This window comes from Lithobates pipiens, unplaced genomic scaffold, assembly GCF_037356315.1.
Source record: "Lithobates pipiens isolate NorthernLeopardFrog02 unplaced genomic scaffold, aLitPip1_a1.2 Scaffold_19, whole genome shotgun sequence".
Taxonomy (NCBI): domain Eukaryota; kingdom Metazoa; phylum Chordata; class Amphibia; order Anura; family Ranidae; genus Lithobates; species Lithobates pipiens.
This window is the reverse complement of record NW_027507764.1, coordinates 470,558,844-470,586,275: the sequence shown is the minus strand read 5'-3', so window position 1 is coordinate 470,586,275 and position 27,432 is coordinate 470,558,844.

The window sequence follows — 27,432 nt, the reverse complement described above, 5'->3', positions numbered from 1 at the left end:
ATTGTCCCTGTCAGAGGGCGGAGAGGAGGTTGGTGCCATTGTCGCAAACCACCATTCCTGGCTTAAGCTGGCGTGGTGTCAACCACCTCTTGGCCTGCCCCTGCAGAGCTGACAAAACATCCGCCCCAGTGTGGCTCCTGTCCCCCAAACAAACCAGCGCAAGCACGGCATGGCATCATTTTGCCTGCGTACTTGCGTAGCCCCTGGAACGCCTATGGAGCACCGCTGGTTCTGAGGACAGAGCACTGGAAGAGGCCATGGAGGAAGAAGAAGAGGAGGGGGTGGAGGAGAGAGGTGTGTCACAACCAATAGTAGCATTTTGGAGGCGTGGTAGCGGAACAACCTCCAACACTACTGCACCTTGTCCTGCATCCTTCCCAGCTGCCAGAAGAGTGACCCAATGGGCCGTGAAAGACAGGTAACGTCCCTGTCCATGCCTGCTGGACCATGAGTCAGCGGTAATATGCACCTTACCGCTGGCCGCCCTGTCCAGCGAGGCAAGGACATTGCCTTCCACATGCCGGTAGAGAGCCGGAATCGCCTTCCGTGAGAAAATGTGGCATTTGGGGAACTGCCACTGAGGAACCGCACATTGTACAAACTCACGGAAGGGGGCCGAGTCTACCAACTGAAAAGGCAGCAGTTGAAGTGCTAGAAATTTAGCCAAGCTAGCATTCAACTGCTGGGCATGTGGATGGCTGGGAGTGAACTTCTTTTGCCGGTCCAGCAGCTGGGGCAGGGACATTTGCCTGCTATAATCGGACGTGGGTGTACTGCTAGCAGAGTGCCCGGAAGCACTTGGCTGTGACACACCTAATTCTACACCTTCATTCCTCTGAGAGCAGGTTTCAGAGAGGACTGAAGGTCTAGTGGGGTTGGAGATGCCAGCTGATGAGGAGCAAGGAGAGGTCCGCTTTGTTCTTTGGTGTGGGTCTTTGAGGTACGCTTGCCAACGAGCTGCATGGCAGGTCAACATATGTCTGGTCAAGCATGTGGTACCCAAGCGGCTGATGTTTTGGCCACACGGGATACGCTTGAGACATATGTTGCAAATAGCAGCGGTGCGATCTGATGCACTCGTCTCAAAAAAGGCCCACACCAAAGAACTTTTAGAATAACGCACAGAGGCAGCGCCCTGCACAGGCAGAGCTCTGCGGTGTGATTCAGTCGGTGTGCTGCCCCTAAGCTGGCCCCCGGAGGGCATCCTGCCTCATTGGACATGTGCCTCCTCCTCCTCCTCCTCCTCTCTCCTACCAGGCACCCATGTGGAGTCAGTGCCCTAATCATCCCCTCCCTCTTCATTGCTGGAGCAAACCTGGCAGTATGCTGCAGCTTGTGGAACATGACTGCCAGATTGCTGTCCTTCTTGAGCATCCCCTCTCTCTGCATTCACGCTACTGCCTTCCTCTAGCTGAGTATCATCATCAGAGCCTACAAAACACTGGGCATCCTCCTGGAGCATGTACCCAACACTGTGCTCAAAGAGTTCAGGAGACTCCTCAGGAGGACGTGGTGGGTCTAGGGAAGGAGTCACTGATGATTTCATTGAGAGGAGGGAAGACGATGCGTTGGCAGCTGCTTTGCTAGTACCCTGAGAATGGGTGAGAGAGGATGAGGAGGATGAAGAGGGCTTGGTCATCCACTCTACCAAGTCGTTGGCATGTTGCAGCTCAACATGTCCAGCTACCGAAAAGAAGGACAAGCGTGTCCCATGGTCACATGCTGATGATGACGATGCACCGCGTCCATGACCAGCACTGTTGTCTCTAGACACAGAGCCTGCTTGCCCTCATTTATCGGCTCGCGCCTGTCTGCCTCTCCTTGCTGGCCTTCCAGACATGGTAATGGCCTGAAGGAGTTGGGAAAAACAGCAATTGGGTAGTGTATATTGTGCTGGAGGCACACACAACTTCCACTAACTCCTGCAGATGGCAGATGGCTCAAATAGAGAAGAGCTATGTAGGTGGATATAGCGGTGTATACTGGGTTCAGAGCACGCAGACAGCACGCACAAGCTCCTACCGCTGACTGCAAGCTCTATTTAAAACGAGCAAGATAGTTTGCTATATAGGTGGATATAGCGGTGTATACTGGGTTCAGAGCACGCAGACAGCACGCACAAGCTCCTACCGCTGACTGCAAGCTCTATTTAAAACGAGCAAGATAGTTTGCTATATAGGTGGATATAGCGGTGTATACTGGGTTCAGAGCACGCAGACAACACGCACAAGCTCCTACCTCTGACTACAAACTGACTACAAGATCAGACTTGGAGACCTTTCCAGCCGAAAATCCACTGGGTTACTGGGTCTTGAGTAGGGATGAGCTTCGTGTTTTCGAGTTGAACATACGTTCGACTCGAACATCGGCTGTTCGCCTGATCGGCGAATTCCGAACGTTATGGGCCGTTCGTGCCAAATTCGTGTGGCGCTCATGGCCCACAATGCACTGCGATGGCGCAGTGCATTGCTGGCTCATGATTGCATGGCTTTTCGGTGGGAAAGGTGTCCAAGTCTGTCCTTGCCCCTAGGTATTCCTGCACCATGTAAATCAGATGCTGGCGATGGTTGCTTGAACCAATCATACCTTGGGGCTGCGGACTAAAAAATTGTCTGAACAAGCCTCAGCAACACGTTGTCCTGGACCAGGAGTTTGTAACCTCCCAGTCTCTGGGAATGCGTTGCACAGACCTTTCTGCAAGGCCTCCCGGAGATGTCTCATCCTCTGCTCCCTCTGCAACAGCAAGACAAGGTCCGCAACCTTACCCTTGTACCATGGACCAAGGAGAGTGGCCAGCCAGTAATGGACCCTCTCATTGACCCGAAGAATACGAGGATCCTTCCGCAGGCTTTGCAGGATCAGGAAGGCCATGCAGGGTAGGTTAGCTGAGGCATTCGGTCCAGAGTCCTCTGGGTTACTAAGGACGACATGATCCGCAGTCACCTCCTCCCAGCTACGTACAAGTCCATGGGTTACTTTGGACTGTAAATCATCCCTAAAAGACTGCTGCTGCTGATGCTGAGTGCTAGGCTCCACCTCCATGCTGACACAATCCACATCCTCCTCCCCCTCCTCTTCCTGTGTGATAGGCAGGCCTGCAGGAATACTGTCTGGAAAAGGGGGCCTTGAGAGGTAAGGAAGTCCTCCTCTTACTCCCTCTGTTCTACCTCAAGTGCCCTGTCCATTATTCTACGCAGTGTGTGCTCCAATAGGAAGACAAGTGGGACAGGATCACTGATGCATGCACTGTCACTGCTCACCATCCTTGTGGCCTCCTCAAAATGGTGACAGGACAGTGCATGCATCCTTGATCATTAGCCACTGGCATAGCGAAAAAAAGCCAAGCTCCCCAGACCCTGTCCTGGTGCCATACTCGCACAGGTACTCATTGATGACCCTCTGCTGCGTGTGCAGCTGCTGCAGCATTTCCAACTGTGAGTTCCAACTGGTGGACATGTCACAGATGAGGTGGGTTTTGGGCAGGTTGCATTCCTTTTGAAGGTCAGCCAGCAGAGCACTGGAATTACATGACCGGCGGAAATGCACACAGACTTTCCTGGCCTGCCACAGGAGATCCTGTTAGCCCGGGTACCTGCGCAAGAACCACTGCACCACCAAATTAAGGATGTGAGCCAAACAGGGAACATGGGTCAAGTGTCCCTGTCGTAGGGCAGAAAGGAGGTTGGTGCCATTGTCACAAACCACCATTCCTGCTTGAAGCTGCCATGATGTCAACCACCTCTGAACCTGTCCCTGCAGAGCTGCCAGAATCTCTGCCCCAGTGTGGCTCCTGTCCCCTAAGCAGACCAACTCAAGCACTGCATGGCATCTTTTTGCCTGAGTGCTTGCGTAGCCCCTAGAAAGTCTACAGAGCACCGCTGGTTCAGAGGATAAATATGCACAGGAAGAGGCCATAGAGGAAGAAGAAGAGGAGGGGGCAGAATCATCACTACCAGCATTTTGGAGGCTGGGACTGAATTTCCTTCAATGGTTTAGCAACTAGGGTGGGGAAATTTTACTGCCACAATCCGATTTAGGTGTACCACTAGCAGATCGCCCGCAAGTGCTTGGGACACCTAATTCTACACCTTCATTCCTCTCAGTGCAGGTCTCTAAGAGGACTGAAGGTATCGTGGGGTTGGAGATTCCAGCTGAGGAGCAAGGAGAGGTCTACCTTGTTCTTTGGCGTGGGTCTTTTAAGTACTGTTGTCAACGGACTGCATGGGAGCTCGACATATATCTGGTCAAGCATGTGGTGCCCAAGCTGCTGCTGTTTTGGCCATGCTTGATACGCTTCAGACATATGTTGCAAACAGCAATGGTGCGATCAGCTGTACATGTCTCAAAAGGCCCACACCAAAGAACTTTTGAAAAAAAACGTGAAGTCAGCAGCACCCTGCACATGCCGAGCTCTGCAGTGTGATGCAGTCAGTTGGGTGTCCTTAAGCTGGCCCCTGGAGGTCATTCTGCCTCATTGGAGATGTGCCTCCTCCTCTCTTCTATCAAGCATCCATGTAGAGTCAGTGACCTCATCATCCCCTCCCTCCTTGCCACTGGAGCAAACCTGGCATTATGCTGCAGCTGGGGGAACATGACTGCCAGTTTCTTGTCCTTCTTGGGCACCCCCTCTCTCTGGGCTCATGTTACTGCCTTCATCCTCAACCTGGGTACCATCATCGGAGCCTTCAATATGCTGCGCATCCTCCTGTGGTCGAACAGTTTGGGGGACTCCTCAGGACATGATGGTGGGGCTAGTGAAGGAGTGACTGATGCTATTGAGCCAATGGAATACATTGGCAGCCAAACTTCTCTTAGCCTGGGTGGCAGAGGATGAGGAGGATGAGGGCGGCTTTGTGATCCACTCTACCAACTCTTCTGCATGTTGTGGCTCAACACAGCCAGCTGTCGAAAAAAAAAGGACAAGCGTGCCCCATGGCCATGTGCTGAGGATGCACCGTGTCAGCACTGTTGGCTGTAGACACAGAGCCTGCTTGCCCTCTTTTTGCCCTCTTTTAATGGCATGTGAGGATCTGCCTTTCCTTGGTGGCCATGCTGTAAAATTGGATTTTCAAAACACCGCCTGAAGTTTACTAGAAGAATTACACCAGGAATGGCCTGCAGTCAGGTATAGGCTTAGCTAGACTAGAATGCAGTGGATATATATGTAGGAGACTGTATATATATATATATATATATATATATATATATCTTATACACTGCAGATCACTGAATCGCCTGCCTGAAAGTGTATTTGAAAACGTACACCAGGAATGGCCTGCAGTCAGATATAGGCTTGGCTAGACTGGAATGCAGTGGATATATATATGTTGGAGACTGTATACATATTTAATGCACTGCAGATCACTGAATCACGTGCCTGCCTGCCTGAAAGTGTATTTGAAAACTTACACCAGCAATGGCCTGCAGTCAGATATAGGCTTGGCTAGACTGGAATGCAGTGGATATATATATATATGTTGGAGACTGTGTATATATTTAATGCACTGCAGATCACTGAATCACTTGCCTGCCTGAAAGTGTATTTGGCAATGTACACCAGCAATGGCCTACAGTCAGATATAGGCTTGGCTAGGAGGGATGAGCTTTGAGTTCGAGTTGAGCATGAGTTTGAGTCGAACATAGGCTGTTCAATTGTTTGACAAAGATCGAACATTATGGGGCGTTAATGCCAAATTCAAGCAGCGCCCCATGATGCACTATATAATCGCAGTGCATTGCTGGCTGATGATTGGCCAAGCATGCACTATGACCCACATGCTTTGGCCAATCACAGCGCTGTCAGCAAAGAGAGGCATAATTGGCCAAAGGCAGGGTGACTTTGGCCAATTATGGCTCAGGGGTTAAGTCCACGCCCCCCACACTATACTTACTTTGAGCAGGCAGTTTATTCAGTTAGCTAGATCACACTGTTCCTGTACTGTTTCTAATATACTTCAGGCAAGCAGTTGATTAAGTTAACTGCAGTATATTTTATATATATATATATATATATATATATATATATATATATATATAGTCACGACCAGCTGCTTCTTGTTTCCTGCCTCCTGGTTCCCAGCATTCTCTGGATCCCTGTAAGATCACACCAGTGCCCCACGCTGCAAAGGGAAGACCTTTGTGAGACTCCAGGACTGGCTATTTTCACCACATACTGAACTCATCTAATTTAACCTAAAACCGAATTCCAACAAGGGAGACATCTAGTGGCCAAAGAAGCATTGTTGAATGGCAGTTTAAAGGCTTTTTTGATCTTGGTCGTTCGGTGAGTGCATCCCCAAAGGGGATCGTGTGTGCCCCACAAGTGGTGAACTTTTATGGTGGAAGCTGCAGTTTAATCACAACAAAGAACGGATAGAATAAGCACCTTCTTTTCTGGACACTGATCAAAATTCTAATGAACTCACTTTATATTAAAAAAAAAATTTAAAGTGTGCATGCGCTGCTATATATGAAAAAGTGGACTTCTTTTAAAGTTGCAATTTTTTGTATATTTTATATATATATATATATATATATATATATATATATATATATATATATATATATATATATATATACAGTGGTGTGAAAAAGTGTTTGCCCCCTTCCTCATTTCCTGTTCCTTTGCATGTTTGTCACACTTAAGTGTTTCGGAACATCAAACCAATTTAAACAATAGTCAAGGACAACACAAGTAAACACAAAATGCAATTTGTAAATGAAGGTGTTTATTATTAAAGGTGAAAAAAAATCCAAACCATCATGGCCCTGTGTGAAAAAGTGATTGCCCCCCTTGTTAAAACATACTATAACTGTGGTTGTCCACACCTGAGTTCAATTTCTCTAGCCACACCCAGGCCTGATTATTGCCACACCTGTTCACAATCAAGGCATCACTTAAATAGGAGCTGCTTGACACAGTAAGGTCCACCAGAAGATCCTTAAAAGCTACACATCATGCCGAGACCCAAAGAAATTCAGGAACAATTGAGAAAGAAAGTAATTGAGATCTATCAGTCTGGAAAGGGTTATAAAGCCATTTCCAAAGCTTTGGGAATACAGCGAACCACAGTGAGAGCCATTATCCACAAATGGCGAAGACATGGAACAGTGGTGAACCTTCCCAGGAGTGGCCGGCCGCCCAAAATTACCCCAAGAGCGCAGCGACGACTCATCCAAGAGGTCACAAAAGACCCCACAACAACGCCCAAGGAACTGCAGACCTCACTTGCCTCAGTTAAGGTCAGCGTTCATGCCTCCACCATCAGGAAAAGACTGGGCAAAAATGGCCTGCATGGCAGAGTTCCAAGGAGAAAACCACTGCTGAGCAAAAAGAACATCAAAGCTCGTCTCAATTTCTCCACAACACATCTTGATGATCCCCAAGACTTTTGGGACAACATTCTGTGGACCGATGAGACAAAAGTGGAACTCTTTGGAAGGTGTGTGTCCAAGTATATCTGGCGTAGAAGGAACACTGCATTTCATAAAAAGAACATTATACCAACAGTAAAATATGGTGGTGGTAGTGTGATGGTCTGGGGCTGTTTTGCTGCTTCAGGACCTGGAAGACTTGCCGTGATAAAAGGAACTATGAATTCTGCTGTCTACCAAGAGATCCTGAAGGAGAATGTCCGACCATCTGTTCGTGTACTCAAGCTGAAACGAACTTGGGTTCTGCAGCAGGACAATGATCCTAAACACACCAGCAAGTCCACCACCGAATGGCTGAAGAAAAACAAAATGAAGACTTTGGAGTGGCCTAGCCAAAGTCCTGACCTGAATCCTATTGAGATGTTGTGGTATGACCTTAAAAAGGCCGTTCATGCTCGAAAACCCTCTAATGTAACTGAATTAGGACAATTCTGCAAAGATGAGTGGGCCAAAATTCCTCCAGGACGCTGTAAAAGCCTCATTGCACGTTATCGCAAACGCTTGGTTGCAGTTGTTGCTGCTAAGGGTGGCCCAACCAGTTATTAGGTTTAGGGGGCAATCACTTTTTCACACAGGGCCATGATGGTTTGGATTTTTTTCACCTTTAATAATAAACACCTTAATTTACAAATTGCATTTTGTGTTTACTTGTGTTGTCCTTGACTATTGTTTAAATTGGTTTGATGTTCCGAAACACTTATCCACAATGGCTCAAAAGGGATATGGTCCAGAAATACTTAGACAGAATAAAGGTGGATAAAGCACCTGGACCTGATGGCATCCACCCACGGATCCTAAAAGAATTGAGCTCTGTAATTTCAGAGCCATTGTATCTAATTTTTAGGGACTCATTAATGACGGGAATAGTCCCACTGGATTGGCGCAGGGCGAACGTGGTGCCTATATTTAAAAAGGGATCAAAGTCTTTACCAAGTAACTATAGACCTGTTAGCTTAACTTCTATAGCTGGGAAGATACTGGAGCGTTTAATAAAAGACCACATCGACGAGTTCTTGCTGAACAATAACTCTTTAAGCAACAGACAGCATGGATTCATGAAAGACAGAAGTTGTCAGACAAATCTGATTTTTTTTTATGAGGAGGTAAGTAAAACCTTGGACAGAGGGGTGGCGGTGGACGTGGTATACTTGGATTTTGCAAAAGCATTCGATACAGTTCCGCACACACGGCTCATGTGTAAGGTAAAGTCTACAGGTTTGGAAATATCAGTTTGTAAATGGATAGAAAATTGGCTAGAAGACAGAATTCAAAGAGTCGTGGTTAATGACTCTTACTCTGAATGGTCTAAGGTTATCAGTGGTGTACCCCAAGGTTCAGTGTTGGGACCCTTACTTTTTAACATCTTTATAAATGATATTGGGTCTGGCATCAAAAGTAATATTTCTGTCTTTGCAGATGACACCAAGATATGCAGTGGAATAACGTCTTTACAGGATGTCTCCAATTTACAAGCCGACCTCAATACACTGTCTAATTGGGCGACTATGTGGCAGATGAGGTTTAATGTTGATAAATGTAAAGTTATGCACTTGGGGCCTAAGAATATGCATGCATCATACATGCTAGGGGGAGTACAACTGGGGGAATCCATAGTGGAGAAGGATCTGGGGGTTTTGGTAGACCATAAGCTCAATAACAACATGCAATGCCAAGCTGCTGTTTGCAAAGCGAGCAAAGTCCTTTCTTGTATTAAGAGAGGTATGGACTCCAGAGAAAGAGATATAATTTTGCCCCTGTTCAAATCATTAGTAAGACCTCACCTGGAATATGCCGTTCAGTTTTGGGCACCAGTTCTCAAAAAGGATATCGGGGAACTGGAGAAAGTGCAGAGAAGGGCAACCAAACTGATAAGAGGCATGGAGGAACTCAGCTATGAGGAGAGATTAGAGGAACTAAATTTATTCACTCTTGAGAAGAGGAGATTAAGGGGGGATATGATTAACATGTTCAAATATATTAGGGGTCCATATAGTGAACTTGGTGTTGAGTTGTTCTCTGTACGGTCAACCCAGAGGACACGGGGGCACTCTTTACGTCTAGAGGAAAAGAGATTTCAGCTTCAAGTACGGAAAGGTTTCTTCACAGTTAGAGCAGTGAAAATGTGGAATAGACTCCCACCAGAGGTGGTTCTGGCCAGTTCAGTAGATTGCTTTAAGAAAGGCTTGGATACTTTCCTGATGGTACATAATATAACTAGGTACTAACATAGGTAAAGTTGATCCAGGGAAAATCCGATCGCCTATTGGGGGATCAGGAAGGAATTTTTTTCCCCTGCTGTAGTAAATTGGAGCATGCTCTGCTGGGGTTTTTTTTCGCCTTCCTCTGGATCAATTGTGGGCATAAAATTGGGTATCTGGATTGTACGATTATTTTTTATTTTATTTATTTGTTTTTAAGGTTGAACTGGATGGACTTGTGTCTTTTTTCAACCTGGCTAACTATGTAACTATGTAACTATGTAACTTAAGTGTGACAAACATGCAAAGGAACAGGAAATGAGGAAGGGGGCAAACACTTTTTCACACCACTGTATATATATATATATATATATATATATATATATGTCCACTGTATCCAGTTTATCTAGATCTCACTGCAGACCGTTCCTGGTGTATGTATTCAAACACACTTTCAGGCAGGCCAGGCAGGTTATTCAGTGATCTGCAGTGCATAAAATATATATACTGTCTTCTACATATATATCCACTGCATTCTAGTCTAGCCAAGCTTATATCTGACTGCAAGTAGTTCCTGGTGTACGTTTTCAAATACACTTTTAGGCAGGCAAGCAGCCAGGTGATTCAGTGATCTGCAGTGCATAAAATATATATACAGTCTCCAACATAAAAGGAAACGAAAAAGAAAAGATCCAACATAAATAAATGCTTTATTTTCATTTTCGTTTTGACAAAGTTCGATACAGATAGGAGATTCGACGTGACTCTGACAATAACAATCTGTGTCTATTGACCTTGTATCATAACAGTGCATTCACTTAGGGGCAACACGACTTCCAGCGTGACTTTTGGAGGCAACTTGGACACGACTTGAGTGTGAATCACAGCGCGACTTACAACACGACTTTAATGTAAAAAAACAAAACTACATGGTTCCCCTTCAAGAGCATACCAGGCCCTTCAGGTCTGGTATGAATATTAAGGGGAACCCCGCGCCCCAAAAAAAGAAAATGCCGTGGGGTCCCCCTCAAAATCCATACCAGGCCCTTCAGGTCTGGCATGGATTTTAAGGGGAACCCCGCTCCAAAAAAATAAAAATGGCGTGGGGGTCCACCTCAAAATCCATACCAGGCCCTTCAGATTTGGCATGGATTTTAAGGGGAACCCCGTGCCAAAAAAAATGGCGCGGGGGTCCCCCTCAAAATCCAGACCAGACCCTTATCCGCCCACAGACCCTGGCCGGTGGTTGTGGGGATGAGGCGCTTGTCCTCATCAACATGGGGACAAGGTGCTTTGGGGGGACCCCAAAGCATCCTCTCACTGTTGAGTGCATGTGGCCTGGTGCGGTTCAGGAGGGGGGCGCTCTCTCGTCCCCCTCTTTTCCTGCAGCCTGCCAGGTTGCGTGCTCGGATAAGGGTCTGGTATGGATTTTGAGGGGGACCCCCATGCCATTTTTTTTGTTGGCACGGGGTTCCCCTTAATGTCCATTCCAGTCTAGCCAAGCTTATATCTGATGGCAGGCCATTGCTGGTATACATTTTCAAATACACTTTCAGGCAGGCAGGCAAGTGATTCAGTGAATTGCAGGGCATTCATTATATATACAGTCTCCAACATATATACATCAACTGCATTCCAGTCTAGCCAAGCCTATATCTGACTGCCGGTAGTTCCTCGTGTATGTTTTCAAATACACTTTCAGGCAGGCAGGTGATTCAGTGATCTGTAGTGCATAAAATATATATACAGTCTCCTACATATATACATCAACTGCATTCCAGTCTAGCCAAGCCTATATCTGACTGCAGGCCATTGCTGGTGTAACTTTTCTAGTAAATTTCAGGTGGTGTTTTGCTAATCCAGTTTTATAGCATGTCTGGAAGGCCACCAAGGGAAGGCAGACCCTCACAGGCCACTAAAAGAGGACAAGCAGGTCTCTGTTTCTACAGCCAACAGTGCTGGTCGTGGACACGGTACATCCTCAGCACGTGGCTGTGGGGAACGCTTGTCCTTTTTTTCGACAGTTGGCCGCGTTGAGCCACAACATGCAGAAGAGTTGGTAGAGTAGATCACAAAGCCGTCCTCATCCCCCTTATCCTCTGTCACCCAGGCTAAGACAAGTTTGGCATCAGTCACTCCCTCCCTAGCCCTGCCAATATGTCCTGAGGAGTCCCCCGAACTGTTCAACCGCAGTGTTGGGTACATGCTGCAGGAGGATGCACAGCATTTTGAAGGTTTCGATGATGGTACCCAGGTTAAGGATAAAGGCAGTAATGTGAGCCCAGAGAGAGGGGGTGCCCAAGAAGGAAAAGAAACTGGCACTCATGTTCCCCCAGCTGCAGCATATTGCCAGGTTTGCTCCAGTGGCGAGGAGGGAGGGGATGATGAGGTCCTTGACTATATGTGGGTGCCTGATAGAAGAGAGGAGGAGGAGGAGGATGCGGCATATCTCCAACGAGGTAGGATGCCCTCCAGGGGCCAGCTTAAGGACAGCCAACCAACTGCATCACACCGCATAGCTCTGCATTTGCAGGGCGCTGCTGACTCCGTGCATTTTTTCAAAAGTTCTTTGGTGTGGACCTTTTTTGAGACGTTTGCAGCAGATCGCACCATTGCTGTTTGTGACATATGTCTGAAGCTTATCAAGCGTGGCCAAAACAGCAGCCACTTGGGCACCACATGCTTGAACAGACATATGTCGAGCTCCCATTCAGTCCATTGGCAACAGTACTTAAAAGACCCAAACCAAAGAACAAGACGGACCTCTCCTCATCAGCTGGGATCTCCAACCCCACTATACCTTCAGTCCTCTCAGAGACCTACACTGAGAGGAATGAAGGTGGAGAATTAGGTGTCCCAAGCACTTGCAGGCAATCTGATAGCGGTACACCTAAATCTGATTGTAGCAGGCAAATTTCCCTACCCCAGTTGCTAAACTGTCTAAAGAAATTTGGTCCCAGCCATGCACATGCTCAGCGGCTGAATGCTAGTTTGGCTAAATTGCTAGCACTCCAATTGCTGCCTTTTAAGGTGGTAGACTCTGCCCCCTTTCGAGAATTTGTTGAAAGTGTGGTACCTCAGTGGCAGGTTTCCAAATGCCATCTTTTTTCTCTCAAGGCCATTCTGGCTCTCTACCGGCATGTAAAAGTTGATGTTTTGGCCTCGTTGAATAGGGCGGTCAGTGGTAAGGTGAATATTACCACTGACTCATCGCCCAGCAGGCATGGACAGGGACTTACTTTTCTTTCACGGCACACTGGGTAACCTTCTGGCAGCTGGGAAGTATGCAGGACAGGATGCAGTGTAATTACAATTTTTGATCTAATATTTCACAGCAGGGCCCGTTCCTGTGCCCACCAAGAGTAACTGTGAGGGCTTACAATGTTGTGGCAACACCAACACACCACCACCAAAGACCCACTTTTTCTGACCCTGTTCAACAGGGGCATGTAAATACAATTCTTGATGTAATATTTCACAGAAGGGCCCGTTCCAGCTCCCACCAAGAGTAACTGTGAGGGCTTACAGTGTTGTGGTACCGCCACCACCACCAAAGGCCCAATTTTTCTGCCCCTGTTCAACAGGTGAATGTAATTACAATTCTTGATATAATATTTCACAGCAGGGCCCATTCCAGCTCCTACCTAGAGGAACTGTGAGGGCTTACAGTGTTCTGGTACCACCAACACCTAAGGCCTAAATTTGGAGTCAGATATAGGCTTGGCTAGACTAGAATGCAGTGGATATATATATGTTGGAGACTGTATATATATTTAATGCACTGCAGATCACTGGATCACTTGCCTGCCTGTCTAAAAAGTGTATTTGAAAACGTACACACGCAATGGCCTGCAGTCAGATATAGGTTTGGATAAACTGGAATGCAGTGGATATATATATGTTGGAGACTGTATATATATTTAATTCACTGCAGATCACTGAATCACTTGCCTGCCTGCCTGCCTGCCTAAAAGTGTATTTGAAAACGTGCACCAGCGATAGCCTACAGTCAGATATAGGCTTGGCTAAACTGGAATGCAATATATATATATATATATATGTTGGAGACTGTATATCTATTTACTTTCAATATGTTTTTATTTATAATGCAAGGTAAGACAGTAAGAAAAATATCACAAATAGTACGGTCAGTGAACAAATAAAATCTGGAGAATATGACCCCTAACCTACACATTAGCCAGGTCTACCGACAGTAAAACGTGGGAGTGTAGCTTCTTAAAACCATAAGTCAAATATAACTAAACGTAATCAATATAATGATAGGCTGCACATTACGGAGTAGCCCAGAAGAGTATGGTGCTTCGCAAATCAAATTCACAAGCATGCCCCACACTCTGCTAGGCCCATTTAGATCTCGTCCAGAGAACCTTTTATGTCTATATTATCAGGAATAATAACAGTGTAGAAAACAGAGCAGGGTAGAGGGGGAGGAAAAAAAAAAGGAGAAAGAAAAAAAAAACAGGGAGGGGGGAAACTCCCCTACACCCCCCTTCCACAAGTAACGACCTCACGGAGTTACGCCTGACCTTTTCCAAGTTATAAAAAATATCTTGTTAAACAGTAAATATAGAGAAGAAAAAAAAGGACAGAAAGGAAAAAACGGAAAAGAAAGAAAAAGAGGAAGAAGAGAGAAGAGAGAAAGAAAGGAAAGAGAAAGAGGGAGGGTCAACCAGCGGCAAATCACAAGGGAGAGACATATTTGATCCACGGATCCCAAATCATGTTAAATTTCTTGGAATTATTACGAAGGGTCCAGGTGAGTCTATCATTAACCATGATCCAGTTAAGCTTAAGTTTCACAGAGTCAAGAGGAACCATCGACTGCTTCCAATATCTAGCTATAGTTATCCTAGCGGCCAAAATTATATATGTTATCAGTTTTGAAGACTTCTTGGGAACCCCATCAGGGAGCTTTTGAAAAAGCGCTACCTCTGGGGCTCTACGAATATTGACCCCAGTAACCGTGTATATAAGGTTAAATATACGAATCCAAAATCTAACTATTGTTGGGCATTGCCACCAAATGTGGCACATTGTACCCACCTGACCACACCGTCTAAAGCACATGGGGGATGCAGATGGATGCATCTTAGCTATCCTGGTTGGCACTAAATACCATCGTAGTAGAGTTTTGTAATTTGCCTCAATCAGTGTAGTATTAACAGATACTTTAGATAAAGCATAAGCTATATCTTGCCAGTCAGGCAGGTCAAAAGTAAGATTCAAGTCCCGTTCCCAGTGGGTCATATAGGGGAGTTTAGTAAGTGGGTCCGTAATAGTAGCATAAATAGTAGATATACGTCCCCGTACTAGGTCCTTTGATTGGCAAGATAATTCAAAATTCGTAAGAGTAAACGGTCTATCAAGCAAACCGAGTTTAGAACGTATAAAGGATACAATTTGATTATACCGAAACAGTTCACTAGAGGGCATCTGTATTGTCTCTATAAAGTACTGCAAGGAATGAGGTCGGTTCCCTTCTAGATAGTCACCTATCCGTAGGAGGCCTTTATTGAGCCACCACTGGAATGCTTGTGGAGTCAAGCCAGGTGGAAATTCTGGGTTACAGAACACCGGGGCCAATGGAGTATGCGAAGACACTAGCGGTTTACGATGTCGCACCCTGTCCCAAACCTCCAGGGAGTGAGACAGGGTGGGGCATAAGATAGGAGGGCGAAGGCGACTTGGCAGCCACATCAAGGAGCAAAGATTCGGCTATGTTTGGGAGGGGATCGAAGATGAGATAAATGTGATTTATCCAAAACGTGATCTAGTGCTAAATTAGAATCCCCGGCTAGGATCACATCACCCTCAAACTCCGACGCTAATGACCGGAGCAGGGCTTTAAAAAATGCTACTTGATTCGTGTTGGGGGCATAATAAACCAAAATTGTCACCAAATTGCTCCCCAAGTGACCCTTAACCATTAGAAACCTCCCCTCTGGATCCCGCAGCACTTTATTCTCAATAAATGAAAGTCGCCGTGACAAACAGAGTGCTACCCCACGTTTTTTCTCTGTGGCATTAGCAAAGTTACACACAGGATAATCTTTATGCATATAGCGGGGGGTGAAAGAGGAAGCAAAATGCGTTTCCTGAAGAGCTACAATATCTACATTCAGAGATTTGTAATAGTTAAATACCTGAATCCGCTTAGATGGGGAGCCCAGTCCCTGTACGTTATGGGATAGCAGTCGAATGGTTCCAGTCGAGTCAGTTAACCGGGACATGGTAGAAAACGTAAATGTACATGATAGGCAGACTCACCCACCAATGGCAACATATGGACCTCTTCGATGAACCAAAGTTCCGCTGGCTGACCCTCAAGGAAAAAAAAGAAATAATAGTGAAGACTAGGAAGAAAGCAAAGAGAGAGAAAAAAAAAAAACCGATACGTGGGTTCAACAACACCCAGTATCAACAGAAAGAAAAACATTAAGCAACAGAAGTTAAACATAATGTAACAACTTAGACCAGAACCTAGGTCTGGAAATGTGGGAGTCTCCACCAAAGAAAATCAATGGGGAGAGTCCTACCAACAGGGAGAGCACATAGCCACCTCCCGGCACAATAAGAGATAGCAAATGTTATGCCCATAGACATATACCTGAAAACTCTAAGTAATACAAAGAAAAAACATATAGTAATCTGATCAAGCAATAAAAATCTACAAACGGCAGCTAATGTCCTATATGAGGACCACAGAGAAGCTACCGCCTAGAAAAGAAAACACCCCCAAACCCTAGGAAAAAAGGGGAAAAAACAGAATAAAACATAAATCTACAACTCTTTATATTTTCCCCTTCCCCCCCGAGTCCGGTTTTCCAGTGTAATCAAAAAAAGAAAAAGAAAAAAAAAGAAAAAAAAATGACAGCATAGAGTCTCTCAGGTAACTCGACGCGATGTTGCGGATTTCTTCGAAGTCGGGGAAGACCAGAGTGGCAAAAGCGGAGGGGGGAGATCAGTAGCTGTGGACGGACCAGAAGAAATTGGGGTCTGGGTAATAAATCCCAGTTTCAGCAAAAAATTTTCCCCATCTGCAAATGTAGAGAAAGCATACGATCGATTGTCATAAGTAAACTGTAGTCGGAAGGGATAGTTCCAGCGATAGCGAATATTGCGTTGAATCAAAGGGGATAGCAGCGGCTTGAACGCCCTCCTCTTCTGAATGGTAGCTTGCGATATATCCGCGAAGATTTGAATATGATGACCTTCAACCTCCAAGTCAGGGCGATCCCTGGCATACCGCATAATGGCTTCTTTAACCCCAAAGAAATGGGGCTTTACAATCACGTCTCGAGGTGGTCCATCAGGTTTCAGGGGGACCAAAGCTCTATGAATGCGATCAATTTCCATATGAATGTCATCAATCTCTGGGACCGCCAAATGCATCAAAGAAGAAGTGAAAGAAGCAATATCTTTAACTGATTCCGGTAAACCGCGAATATACGGAAATTGTAACGTCTGGCACGATTTTCCAGGTCGTCAATTCTATTGTAGGCTTCCTCCAAACGATCGTGGAGTTTGGTGATCATGTCAGAATTCTGTGACACTCTATGGACAGTATCATCAACTTTGGACTCTATACTATCCAGCCGACAACCCAAACTTTGGAAATCTTGCCGTAGGTCAGAGGTTAATTTAGATGTAGCTTTCTCTAGCTCTTTCCTCAGCATGTCCGCAAAACGAGCAAGCAAGACAGTATCAGGGGAATATGGCAATGGTTCAGGTAAAGGGTCAGGGGATCCCTCAGGGCTATCAGGATCCATATCATGGCCGCTGGTCTGGCTGAGAAATATGTCCGATAGGTCCCTTTCCAGGGCAGATGAGGCATGAGAAGCAGGGCCTGGGGACGGAGAAGAGGCCTGAGAAAGAGATCTGACAGGGCTGGATGCTGGACAGGGACGATCCATCTGCTCACCTGAAGGTGGAGAAGCTGTGAGAGAGCCCACATCAAAAGACTTGCAGCCAGCTGAGCGTCCTCTGTCCCTCTGTAGCTGTGGCTGCTGCTCCGGTCTGGGCCCTGTATGCTTGCCGGTCACCATCTTGGATTTACGGCCAGATCCACGAGGCGGATGTAAATTGCCGCCGTGCGCCTTCCCCGACGATCTAGTAGGCATGGGGGAGCGATCCGCGTATTCAGTGCCCGCTGTCCCGTATGTATATGGGGACGAGCGGGGCCGGTGGGCAGCGTAAGTTAGCCTAATGTGCCGGGAGAGTGCGGAGCAGTCTAGGCTTGCATCCGCTCCGGCTGCCCGCGCATGCGCACTCCCCCTGTATATCTATTTAATGCACTGCAGATCACTGAATCACTTGCCTGCCTGCCTGCCTGAAAGTGTATTTGAAAACGTGCACCAGCAATAGCCTGCAGTCAGATATAGGCTTGGCTAGACTAGAATGCAGTGGATATACAGTGGGGCAAAAAGTATTTAGTCAGCCATCAATTGTGCAAGTTCTCCCACTTAAAAAGATGAGAGAGGCCTGTAATTGTCATCATAGGTATACCTCAACTATGAGAGACAAATTGTGGAAACAAATCCAGACAATCACATTGTCTGATTTTTGAAAGAATTTATTTGCAAATGATGGAATGAAGTATTTTGTCAATATGAAAAGTTAATCTCAATACTTTGTTATATATCCTTTGTTGGCAATGACAGAGGTAAAACATTTTCTGTAAGTCTTCACAAGGTTGTCACACTCTGTTGCTGGTATGTTGGCCCATTCCTCTATGCAGATCTCCTCTAGAACAGTGATGTTTTGGGGCTGTCGCTGGGCAACACAGACTTTCAACTCCCTCCAAAGGTTTTCTATGTGGTTGAGATGTGGAGACTGGCTAGGCCACTCCAGAACCTTGAAATGTTTCTTACGTAGCCACTCCTTTGTTGCCCGGGCGGTGTGTTTGGGATTATTGTCATGCTGAATGACCCAGCCACGTTTCATCTTCAATGTCCTTGCTGATGGGAGGAGGTTTGCACTCAAAACCTCACGATACATGGCCCCATTCATTCTTTCATGTACACGGATTAGTCGTCCTGTTCCGTTTGCAGAGAAACAGCCTCAAAGCATGATGTTGCCACCCCCATGCTTCACAGTAGGCATGGTGTTCTTTGGTTGCAACTCATCATTCTCTCTCCTCCAAACACGACGAATTGTGTTTCTACCAAACAGTTCTACTTTGGTTATATCTGACCATATGACATTCTCCCAGTCCTCTTCCGGATCATCCAAATACTCTCTAGCAAACCTCAGACAGGCCCGGACATGTACTGGCTTAAGCAGGGGGGCACGTCTGGCACTGCATGATCTGAGTCCCTGGTGGCGTAGCGTGTTACTGATGGTAGCCTTTGTTACATTGGTCCCAGCTCTCTGCAGGTCATTCACTAGGTCCCCCCGTGTGGTTCTGGGATTTTTGCTCATCGTTCTTGTGATCATTTTGACCCCACGTAGTGAGATCTTGCATGGAGCCCCAGATCGAGGGAGATTATCAGTGGTCTTGTATGTCTTCCATTTTCTAGATATTGCTTCCACAGTTGATTTCTTCACACCAAGCTGCTTGCCTATTGCAGATTCAGTCTTCCCAGCCTGGTGCAGGTCTACAATTTTGTTTCTGGTGTACTTCGACAGCTCTTTGGTCTTCACTATAATGGAGTTTGGAGTGTGACTGTTTGAGATTGTGGACAGGTGTCTTTTATATTGATAACAAGTTCAAACAGGTGCCATTAATACAGGTTATGAGTGGAGGACAGAGGAGCCTCTTAAAGAGGAAGATACAGGTCTGTGGGAGCCAGAAATCGTACTCGTATGTAGGTGACCACATACATAGTTTCCATCATAATTTGCAAATAAATTCTTTCAAAAATCAGACAATGAGATTGTCTGGATTTATTTCCACATTTTGTCTATCATAGTTGAGGTATACCTATGTTAACAATTACAGGCCTCTCTCATCTTTTTAAATGTGAGAACTTGCACAATTGGTGGCTGACTAAATACTTTTTTTGCCCCACTCTATATATGTTGGAGACTGTATATATATTTTATGCACTGCAGATCACTGAATAACCTCCCTGGTCTTCCTGTCTGCCTGAAAGTGTATTTGAATACTTACACCAGGAATGGCCTGCCGTCAGATATAGGCTTGGTTAGACTGGAATGCAGTGGATATATATATATATATATATATATATATATATATATATATATATATATATATATATATATATATGTGTTGGAGACTGTATATATATTTAATGCACTGCTGATCACTGAATCACTTGCCTGCCTGCCTGTCTGCCTAAAAAGTGTATTTGAAAAAGTACACCAGCAATGGCTTGCAGTCAGATATAGGCTTGGCTAAACTGGAATGCAGTGGATATATATATATATGTTGGAGACTGGATATATTTATTTAATTCACTGCAGATCACTGAATCACTTGCCTGCCTGCCTGCCTGAAAGTGTATTTGAACTCGTACACTAGCAATGGCCTGCAGTCAGATATAGGCTTGGCTAGACTAGAATGCAGTGGATATATATATATATATATATATATATATATATATATATATATATATATATATATGTGTGTTGGAGACTGTATATATATTTACTACACTGCAGATCACTGAATCACTTGCCTGCCTGAAAATGTATTTGAAAATTTACACCAGCAATGGTCTGCAGTCAGATATAGGCTTGGCTAGACTAGAATTCAGTGGATATATATGTGTTGGAGACTGTATATATATTTTATGCACTTCAGATCACTGAATAACCTTAATGACCTGCCTGCCTGCCTAAAAGTGTATTTGAATACGTACACCAGGAATGGCCTGCAGTCATATCTAGCTACACAGGATACAGTATATATATATATACAGTGGTGTGAAAAAGTGTTTGCCCCCTTCCTCATTTCCTGTTCCTTTGCATGTTTGTCACACTTAAGTGTTTCGGAACATCAAACCAATTTAAACAATAGTCAAGGACAACACAAGTAAACACAAAATGCAATTTGTAAATGAAGGTGTTTATTATTAAAGGTGAAAAAAAATCCAAACCATCATGGCCCTGTGTGAAAAAGTGATTGCCCCCTAAACCTAATAACTGGTTGGGCCACCCTTAGCAGCAACAACTGCAACCAAGCGTTTGCGATAACGTGCAATGAGGCTTTTACAGCGTCCTGGAGGAATTTTGGCCCACCTGAAGGGCCTGGTATGGATTTTGAGGGGGACCCCACGCCATTTTCTTTTTTTGGGGCGCGGGGTTCCCCTTAATATTCATACCAGACCTGAAGGGCCTGGTATGCTCTTGAAGGGGAACCATGTAGTTTTGTTTTTTTACATTAAAGTCGTGTTGTAAGTCGCACTGTGATTCACACTCAAGTCGTGTCCAAGTTGCCTCCAAAAGTCACGCTGGAAGTCCTGTTGCCCCTAAGTGAATGCACTGTTATGATACAAGGTCAATAGACACAGATTGTATATATATACACACACAGCGCCGGGGTGTATATATACTAAATACACTGCCGCCAACTGAATCAACTGCCTGCCTGAAGTATATTAGAAACAGTGCACCAGGAGGAACAGTCTGCAGTGAGATCTAGCTAAACTGGATATAGTGTGTATATATATATATATATATATATATATATATATATATATATATATATATATATATGTATGTATATATAAGCCTTTCCTCTAGTGGCTTGTTTTGGTATATTTGTCAATTTTTGTAGAGGTTTTTTTTTTTAAATATAGCTTTTTGCTGTTAATTTACATTATTGTTGTGGCCTTCGTTGGCTTCATATATACACCCTTTTCTGGACTACCTATGTCTTTCCTCTTACCACAGGAGTTGAGAATTCTTTCTCTATTATTATTTTTTATCGGCATGCATATAAGAGATTTAATTTAAGTTTCAATCAAGAGGTTTGTTGTTGTTGTGGTTGTTTTTGTTCGCTTATTCATTATGGGGATTCCTATATGGAATTTGTAAAATTAATTAATTCATTTTTTAAAGAGACCCAGCTGGATCAGTTTGACCATACAGACGCCCAGGGTGTAATTTCCAGTGGTAGCCATTGGCACCACTGGGTTGCACCATTTCATCTTCCCCTGTGGCCATTACTTAGCTAAACGCCTTTGTAAAGGGCCTGCAGTCGCTTTCCTTCAGTCCGGTCCAGACCTTTATCAAAAGGAAAAAAGAGAAGGAAGGGAGAAGAGAGGGGGAGAAAAAGGAAGAGAGAGAGAGAAAAAAAAAAAAAAAAAAAAAATATATATATATATATATATATATATATATATACTAAATACGCTACAGCTAACTGAATCAACTGGCTGCTCAAAGTAAATAAAATGACACTCTCTTTCTCTCTGTCTCTGCCAACAACACACTACACAAGGCCGACGTGTAGGAGGCCTTATATAGTGTGCAGTGTGCAGTGTGCCCTTGAGCCATAATTGGCCAAAGGCACCCTGCCTTTGGCCAATTATGGCTCTCTTTGCTGATGGTGCTGTGATTGGCCAAAGCATGTGGGTCATAGTGTATGCTTGGCTAATCATCAGCCAGCAATGCACTGCGATGACGCAGTGCATTATGGGGCGTGACGTGCCACTCGAATTTCACGCAAACGTCTCATAATGTTTGTTCTTTGTCGAACGATCGAACAGCCGATGTTCAAGTCTAACTCATGTTCAACTCGAACAGAAAGCTCATCCCTAGCAGGTACTAATTCATTCCATGACCACATAGTTTGGGACAGTCACTATAGTGACAAATTGTATAAAAATTACTAAAGCGCTGATGTGAATGATTGTATCAAATTGTGAACCAAAAATGATATTAAGATGAACAAACGATAGTGACTGCTATTATTGTGTTATGTGCTGATATCTCAAAAAAGTCACGTGCCAGTGATGTAACGCGTAGGAGGAGCCAGTAACCCCAGTGCTGTGTGAGCAGAAACAGCCAAGTGAGGAGATTGTCTCTGAATATATGCAACTGACCTTCTTAAATGCGATTTTATTGTGGGGCATGTGTGAGTGTAACTGTGTTTTATTACGCACATGTCATTTTTATTTTTATTTGCGCAATGAGGTATGCCCTTTCTTTTGTTTGAGCAATATCGATCTATGAAGGATTGAAAGCAATGAAGGTTTGAAAGCAATCCACCACATGTGAACATCATCAGAGACTGCACACCTGATCATTTGGGTATCATTGTCCTTTTGTGTTTTATCTTACAAACGAGTGGTATTTGACTTTTATCCCAGTGTCTCCAGAAATCTACAAGCATTTTGGAAAAACAGTCATTAATATATATTTAGTGTGGTTTACTGGACACATATATATGATTAGTTTATTTTTTATAGGATCACATCCTTTATTGGATCACATTATTTATTGGATCACTTTGCTATATTAAGGTTGATGGTAGCGCTTTATAAATTTTTTATATATTCACTCTAGTGACAACTTGTTAGTTTGACATGATAGAACAGAATAGGTGAGTGGTTTTATTTTTGAATGATAATGGGCTTAAATTATGGTATAAAAGTCTTGGGACAACTACAGACCCCTCTGGGAATCTTCTTGTCGGCCCGGACAAAGCCTATACCTCCCTGTCCCATATGGAAATGAAACTCCCTAAAATCCCATTTAATTGCCCCACGAGCTACTGATGAAAGTGTGGAAGGGGGTTAAGAACACACTCGGATTAACGGCTATATATGTCAAACCCCCATTTGGCACAACCGCTTCTACACAGATTAAGACAAGGTTCCCAAACACCCGATTTGGGAAAGGTTGGGGATTAAATTCCTCTATCATATTCTTGATGGGCCTGCCCTAAAACCATACTCCCAATTACTGAGTGAATTCCCTATGCTTAAAGGTCATCATTACCAATACCCTGTTTCCCCTAAAATAAGACCTAGCTTGAGTGTCGGTGTTGGCTGCAATATAAGCCCTACCACCCAAATAAGCCCTACTCTGTTTCCTCAAAAATAAGTCCTACCCTGAAAAGAAGACCTACAAGGACTTTAACTAGGGCTTATTTGGGGGGTAGGGCTTTTATTGCAACTATCACCGACAATCACACTAGGTCTTATTTTAGGGGAAACAGGGTATGTTCAACTACACTATGCTTTGAGGTGTCAGAGTAGACACTCTAAATTGAAACTAGAAGACTCTGCGTTCCTAGACTCCATTGACATTGACATTGACCCTGAGAAGAAAGGGATCATTTCTAGAATCTAAACTTATCTATTGTCGCACATACAAGCCCCTGACATTTTACCTTGTAGGGAGGGATGGGAGAGAGATGTTGGCCCCATTGATGGCGAATAGTGGGAGCAGATTTTGGAGGTAGGTCCATTGGTGTCAGTGTCAGCGGCACAGAGACTATCCCATCTGTTTATATTGCACCGAGTGTAGCGTACGTCTGTGCAATTACACAAATGGGGCAGGCGATATACCCAAATTTGTCCAAAAGTTTCAAGCCCAACTTGGCAATCTTATTCATAATAATAATTTATGCAGATGCCCCAAATTGGCGAGGTATTGGAGCACCATTATTGCCAAAATCAATAGTATTTTACAGGTTCAATTAGCAGCAGACCCACTTACGTGTCTTAATCTTAATGAAGAACTGTATACCCTTCCAGTATACATTGCCCTCACAAGGCTCCTACATCTAGCAAGAAAGCTGAATGCTCTATTCTGGCTCTCGGCAAGTGCACCAAAAAAGACACAGTGGATCCAACAAGTCAATACTATCCTTATCCGGGAAAAATATACTTACCATCATAGGAAATCATCAAAAAAAATTCTAAGTATATGGCAGAGTTGGTTAAACCTTCCAGAGGTGGCACCCCTACAGTTGGCATTAGACAGATTACTGATGGGATAGTAGCTTTTATGAGTTAATTTCAGAGACTTATGTGGAAAAATAGGTGACCCACCAAGAGAGATCTGCTAATGCTTTAGATCGTGAGTACTCTTATGCACATTACCAGTTGGACTAGAGAGTTTTCTTTATAATTAAATTTTATATGTACATCTTCTCCTAACTGTTTTGTTTGTATGTTGCACCTCCTTTCGTTATGGGTGCTGAGAACTCAGGGTATTGTACAATGCTTTTTCAGCATACGATAAATGAGATGGTTATACATCTACCACCACTTATATACTGTTTTGATTATGGAGAATTCTGTTGTTCACAGTATACCTATGCAAATATACCATGTAGTGCCTTGTGTTCTCATTGATAAAAAAACTTTTATTGATAAAAAAAAAAAAAAAAGCTGCTGACATAAGGCTAGTCAATTTGTCACGGAGGTGTTATGTAATTATTGTGCTAGGGAACACACTTCTGCTTCCCCCATGCAATGTGCTCTCTTGTGCCCAGTGCCCCCCATGTAATGTGCTCTCTTGTACCCAGTGCCCCCCATGTAATGTGCTCTCTTGTACCCAGTGCCCCCCATATAATGTGCTCTCTTGTGCCCAATGCCCCCCCATGTAATGTGCTTTCTTGTACCCAGTGCCCACCATGTCATGTGCTCTCTTGTGCCCAGTGACCCCCATGTAGTGTGCTCTTTTGTGTTCAGTGCCCACCATGTCATGTGCTGTGCATTGCAGTACCCACCATGTAATGTGCTATGCCCCCCATGTCATGTGCTGTGTAATTCAGTGCCCAGTATGTAATGTGCAGTGCCCACTATGTTGTGCTGTGCCTTGCAGTGCCCACCATGTCGTGCTGTGCCCACCATGTCATGTGCATTGCAGTGCTCCCATGTAATATGCTGTACCCAGTATGTCATTTGCTGTGCATTGCAGTGCTCACTATGTAATGTGCAGTGCCCTCCATGTAATGTGCTGTGTGTTGCATTGCATTGTTCTTCATGTGATGTGCAGTGTCCACTATTTCGTGCTGTGCCTTGCAGTACCCACCATGTAATGTGCAGTGCCCACCATGTCATGTACTGTGCCATGCAGTGCCTGCCATGTAATGTGCAGTGCCCACCATGTCATGTGATGTGCCCACCACGTCATGTGCTGTGCCATTCAGTGCCCACCATGTCATATGCTGTGCCTTGCAATGCCCGCTATATAATTTGCCGTGTCCACCATGTCATGTGCTGTGCCATGCAGTGATCCCGCCATGTAATGTGCGGTGCCCAACATGTAATGTGCTGCTCCATGCAGTGCCCACCATGTCATGTGCAGTTCCGACCATGTCATGTGCTGTTCTGTGCCCACCCTGCCATGTGTTGTGCTCAGCATGTAGTGTGTTGTGCCCACTGTGTAATGTGCTGTGCTGTTCAGCAGTGCCCACCATGTAATATGCTGGTCCTAACATGTAATGTGCAGTTGCATTGCCCACCATGAAATGTGCTATGCCATGCAGTGCCCACAATGAAATGTGCTGTGCCATGCAGTGCCCACCATGTAATGTGCTCAGCTGTGCCCGCCATGTCATGTGCTGTGCCCACCATATAAGGTCCTGTGCCCACCTTGTGCATGTGCTGTGCCCACCGTGCAATGTGCTGTGTTGTACCAACCATGTTATGTGCTGTGCCCACCATATAATGTACTGTGCCTACCTTGTAATGTGCTGTATTGGGCAGTGCCAACCATGTAATGTGCTGTGCCAACTATGTAATTTGCTGTGCTTTGCCCACCTTTAAATGTGCTGTATCCATGTATCCACCATGTAATGTGTTGTGCCAACCATGTAATGTACTGTGCTATTCCCCCCCCTATGTAATGTACTATGCTGTGCTGCCCCCCCCCCCCACAGACTCACCCCCTCACTCTCACCCCCTCTCTTTTACCCCCTCACCCCCTCTGTCGCTCATCCCCTCTCTTTCACCCTGTTCTCTCTCACCACCTTCATCCCCCATTCTCTCTCTCACCCCCTTCAACCCCCTATTTCCCAACACCCTCTCTCTCTTTTCCCCTCCCTCTCATCCCCTCTCTTTCAGCTCCCTATCTCGGTATCACCCCCCCCCCCCCCCCTTGTGTGCATTTTCATTTTATTTATTTTCATAAAAAGGCCCACCAAAATCCTTAGCACCAGGCCCATGATGCTCTTAATCTGGCCCTGAAGATACAAGTCAGATTTAGGCATCCCCTGCAACAAAAATGACATTTTTGGTGAGATACTCCCTTTCAGAACATAATAACAAATATAGGCGCACTAATCCAAAGACTCAATTTTTCGTCCAATGCAGTTTAAGTTATGTTCTATATTGGAAAAAAGTCCATATAGTGAAGCATAAGGCCGCGTACACACGGGCGGACTGTCTGACGGACTTGGTCCGCTGAAACGTGTTTCAGCGGACAATCCGCTCGTGTGTGGGCTTCAGCGGACTTTTTCAGCGGACAGTCTGGCGGACTAAGTCTTTCGGAATTTCCGTAATATTGTCCGTCCAAACTTGGTTTCAGCGGACAGTCCGCTCGTGAGTAGGCTAGTTCGACGGACTAAGTATGGCGCATGCTCAGAAAGGATTTACACGGCCGAAGGTTGCATTGCAGTGTATTGGACGTCGTATTTCTAGTCCCGTCGTACGTGCTGTACACGTCATCGCGCAAGCTTTTAGCGGACTGTCTGTTCGTCGTGTGTGGTCAAGTCCGTTCATTCAAAAGTAGGACGGACTGTCTGTCGGATTGTCTGACGGACTTAGTTGGCCAGACAATCCGCCCGTGTGTACGCGGCCTTAGTTAAACAGTCTATGTAGGATGTCAATAGAGAAGAGGACTCAATCCAGGGGAT